Genomic DNA, 5,170 nt, shown 5'->3' with positions numbered 1-5,170 from the left:
ATTGTCGGAGTATGGGAGGAAGCAGCAAACCAGGTGCAATAGACCTGGATGGGCGGCTAGGGGTGTAGCCAGACTGCAGCAAGCAGTCAGTAGGAGGGGCGGGGTATACACCCAGGTGGAGGTGGAACACAATATAAGGGGCAGGTGAACTAACGACGGTAGCGCAAACTTTGATTCTTTTTGGATGGTCGCTTTGTGCTGGGTCCACGTTTCCAGATATACAGTCTAACATTAACTTGTGTTGCTGGCTTTTTCTTACATGGGACACCGGAATGTGACACCTACTTTAAATAACATTTCAGGGTTTCCAAGCCAATAGGCTATGTTGGCCAGATCATCTACAGATTCCAGGATATTGGCCAATCTTCCCCATCAGAAAATGGCAGGAAAGCATTTATCATTTGGTTCTCATCTTCAAATACTGTAGCTTATCATGTTCAGAGAGTGCTCAGGGAACTAGAAAAAAAGAGAGACTTAGAGGGCACCCATCTAAGGCAACCACCTCAGTATTGTAGACGTTGAATTTTATAGCAAGTGGACTGGCTAAGGTGTGTCCCAAGTGTCTTCTGTTTTTTGTGATCTGTGTCCACAGATGGGAACTTAGGATATTACTAGGCTGGTCTTTTAAGTTTCCTGCTTTTCAAGCATAAATTGTTTTCAGCTGCCAAGATTCATGTGAGATGGATGGCTATGTAAATCAAAATAAATAAATAATAAAATTATTTATCTCTGTTCTCACTGGACTTCCATTGAAATGTTTGGACTAACATCAGCCTGTTCCAGACTTCTAAGGGATATGCATTGACCGAAGATGTGAAATATGCATTTCTTATGTAAATGATTATAAATATATATAATTATAATTCTAAACAGTTCAAAATGCTGAGCGCCCTGTCTCTGAATGGAATTGGATATCACTGAATAAATAAAATTAAGATATTGCCCCCTTTCCATTCAGAATAGCTAACTGTCCTTAGAATTGTCATCATCAGGACATCTAGGCAAGAAGGCACAATACTGATTTTAAAGGTTACAAGAAAATTTAAATGCATAAAGGAAAAATAGCATATATTCTTGCCTTTGCCAATTACGTTTAATAATAAAGGGGAAGAAAAACATAGCAATGTCCACAAACACTGTGTGTATGGGTGGTGGGTGGGAGGCAGTTAGGATATCTAAACCAGATGCGTGTCATTCATTCTGATGGTTCAGCCTCTTCCAAAATGAAATGCTAGAAGTAGCTTGACATTTCTCTATTGCACCATCTTTGAGCAAAGCGCTCAGGTACACTGACACCTAGTGGCAATTTATGCTCATTGCAATGAGCACACATTTGAAAAGGAAGGAAAGGCAGAGTATGAGGGGTTTGCTTAACTGGGTTGACAGGGGTATAAATTAGGGCTACAAAAATATCTTATAGTCCTGAGATGATTTCAGCCTGTCTGATCAAGGAGGAAGGCATTACATCTGACTGGGTTACTGTTTTGTAGTTAATTGTATGAGGAAATAAAGCCAGTAGGCAGCAATTTTATAAATCAGAAACAGGAATGCGGTGGTCTTCGAAAGTGGTCGAACTGCATCGTTCATCAATTCCAGGCATAACTGCTAAAGCTCAGGCTAAATGGGGTTTTAGGTTAAGAATGTCTGAAAGGCCACATGATAGGATCCCACCCAATAAAGCCACCTTACATTTCTGTTCAAACATAAGACTTGTTGAGTTAAACAGGGTTACTCCTAAGTACCGTATTTTTCGGAGTATAAGATGCACTTTTTCCACCCCCAAAAGTGGGTGGAAATGGCTGTGCGTCTTACACAGGAAATGTTGTCGAACCCTCGCCCACCCGCTGACCCCCACCCTTCGGCCTCTGCCTCCCAGCAATTTGCCTCCTTGCAGCAAACAGCCTGGGCAGCTTCAGCACAGCCTGATTAGCACAAGCAGCTGATTGTCAGCCTCCCGACGATTAGCTGTTTCAGACTGCAGGGATTGCCATCGCCTATTGTCACCTCCGCACGCCCCATTTTCAGCCTCCACGCACCCTGTTTTCAGCCTCCGTGCACCCCATTTTCTTCCCTCTCCAATCTCCGCTGCCTGTTATTTCTGGATATAAGAGCAATGGGGAAAGTACTATTGTTTCAAGGTTGTGTGCAGAAGCTAAGCTCTTTTTGCAGCTCTTATGTCTAAAATCCAATAGCAGTCTATCATTTGAAGGCAGAAACACAGTAAAAAATGTAGCGCATACGCCTTAAAGCAGGCTTACAAGAGCTGAGCTGATCAATCTCCCCCTCCAAATGTTTAAAACCCTGGATTTCCTGCTCTTGTTTCTCTGGGTGAGCTTTTCCCTCCCACTACCCCTGAAAATTTCAGCCATGGACATTTGCCAATTTTAATAAAATATGTCTGAAAAAGTTCTATCAAATTCTTTCTGATTTTTGATATCAGATATAGCAGTTTAGGGTTGCAAAGTTATGCTACTTCTTTGGAATAAGTCCACTTAAATCCAGGCTCAGTTCTTTTAGAAAGTATGCATAGCATAGAAAATCATTAGCTGAAAACAACTAATTGGGATTTGACAGCTTTGTTCAAACAGCCCAGTGTTGGTTCAAAATCATAACATTTAAGCGAGCCACTGGTGCTAAATAAGCAAAGGCCCATAATGTCCTGGCAGTTCCAACCCAAAGAACGGAGCCCATTAACTGATGGATTGTAGAGCTGTCCCTAGTTGAGAATGACAGCTCGGTGGTGAACTGGAACCAAAGAAGCAGGCCAGTGAAAATCAGTGACATAACTGAGGTCTACAATTTGCAATTTTAAAGACTCTTTCAGTTGTTGTTATCCAAAGCCCACGGAAATGTCAAGGGTCCACAGTTGATGCATCCTCTCCACAATCAGGTCTGACTTGATGGAATGATCGGCTTGACCCGAGAACAGGCACTGTGTCAGCCCAGAAATTGTTCCAAGTGCTGAAGAACATGGCTAGGTGACTTCATGCTAGTTGAGCATTTTGAGGGCATGGTAGACATTTCTGCAGCACTTGACGGTGACTTAAAGGGACGTGCCTCACACACTCCTGGATTTGGTGGGGAGTAACTTGCCTTTGGAAGTTGTGGGAGCTTCATTACTTGAGTCTTTTAAGATGAGATTGGACTGCCATTTGTCAGAAATGGTGTAGGGTCTCCTGCTTGGGCGTGGGGTTGGACTAGATGACCAACAAGTTCCCTTCTGTAAATCTGAGTAGGTCACCCTTCAGTTAGATGCCCCACAGATACAGTTGAGAAAATACCCAGGATGGGCACAACAGCTACTTGTTACTATGTCAATGTTAGGGATACTTAGCTTGTGATTGTTGATGGATTGCAACACCAGATTCTTCCACATTTCTGTTTTGGAGGCAACAACTAAAGCAGTATTGGTGAACCTTTTCAGCACTCAGTGCCAAAATGGGAGTGTAAGTGCATGTGCGGTGGGGTGGGGTGCTGGAAACCAGAAGAGCAGCTCCCCAGTGTGCAAGTGCGTGCTGGGAAGCAGAGCTTCCGGCTTCCAGCATGCACATCTGTGGCGTCCATCTGGTCTTCCAGTTTCTGGCATGCAAGCACGTGCAAAGGCCAGCTGGCCGGCATGCATGCGTGGAAGAGCAATGGGCAATGGCTGGCATGCCTGGAGAGATGGCTCTGGGTGCCACTTCCGGCATGCATGCCATAGGTTCACCATCATGGAACAAGAGAATTCAGGTTACACAGTTTGATGAGCTGATTCCGGGGAGGAAAAGGCATCGTGGCACTGCAGAGTGTTGAACAGTGCAGTGTGATTTGATGCAGGCTTCCCAAGCCCGACCTTTCACAAATGTTGGGTGAAAGTGGAGAAGCAAGGAACACCCTCCATGCCTCCCTCTTTGATGTTGGACTGGAAGTCTCCCAAGGGAGTATCTGCTGAAGAACGGTATCAGAAGACCTTGGTGACATCTGGGAAGAGCATTGCACAAGGCACTCGACTGATGTGAACCCTGTGGAAGATGGAGTGGAACAAAGCTGTCACCTCAAGACAGCTGGCTTTCTTCGGGAAGGCTTATTGCAAGGGGGAGAGTAGGCGTGTATCACAGAGTCACCTAGCCAAGATCTTATGGAGGAGGCCAAGGACAACAGATGCAATCAAAATGGGCTGGTAATCACCTGGATCGATGGATTCTCTGTCTCCAGCAAAAATAAGAGCAAGCCAGATGTTGGGTTGGGCCATCAACCGCAGGTTGAAGTAGGTGATGAGCAAAGGCTGGTGCCAGGTCAGGATGTCTGAAGCAGGAATTCAGAGTAGGTCAGGCACACTAGAAGTCATGTCCCACAAAGCCGTGGTGACTTCTGACAGGGCGATGACATCCAGGAGAGACCTCTGCACTGCAGATTGGGTGTGTGGCCTACGTACAGTTGATTCTGCTGAGAGTATTGAAGACTGGCAACCAGTAGGTCAGCCTCTGGTGGAACAGAAGAGGGGCCACGATATACGTTCCTCCTGAGCCCAGATAACATGGTGGAAGCAGCATCTTTTCTCCAGAGCTTATACATGCTTTGCTCCGCCGATGGATTTGTTGCTTCAAAGTTGGCAGGCGGTCTTGGGCCGTACACTGTGCGGCTTCCATCTTTAGGGAAAGCATCACTTCTTCCAGAAGATCTGCTCAGCAAAGCTCACGGGACTGAAGGGCCCTGGCAATCAGGATCAAGGAGTCAGCTGCCATTTTCGATTAGTGCAGATGTTGCATGGCAACGTCTAAGAGTTTAAGAGAGAGCCCTTGAACCCCAGAGGAGGCCTGCAGTGCCACGGGCTCTCTTATACAGTTGATTGATTGTTTGGGGAGGGGTATTGCTTTTTATTTATTATTTTGGGTTTTTATCTTTCTAAGCCATCCTGAGTCACTGAAAATGAGTTGGGCAGCCATATAAATTTTCATTCATTCATTCATTCATTCATAAACAAACAAACAAATTAATTAATTCAGCTACCTTTGCTGTTGCCACTTAAAAGCCGGAGCGTCCCAGAACTAGAAAACATTTTTTTTTTCTGTGTTTTTCTTTGTCCGCACAGCAACGTCCTCCACGCTTCGACGCTCTCCTCTTGCTCCTCCTCGTGGGCTGAGCCTCCCAGCGACCTGCCACTCCCCACCGGCACGCCTCCACCGCCGCT

This window comes from Pseudonaja textilis, chromosome 3, assembly GCF_049901715.1.
Source record: "Pseudonaja textilis isolate UNSWEBS1 chromosome 3, rPseTex1.2, whole genome shotgun sequence".
NCBI lineage: Eukaryota > Metazoa > Chordata > Lepidosauria > Squamata > Elapidae > Pseudonaja > Pseudonaja textilis.
The sequence above is the reverse complement of the archived record's forward strand: the minus strand, read 5'-3'. Positions refer to the sequence as shown.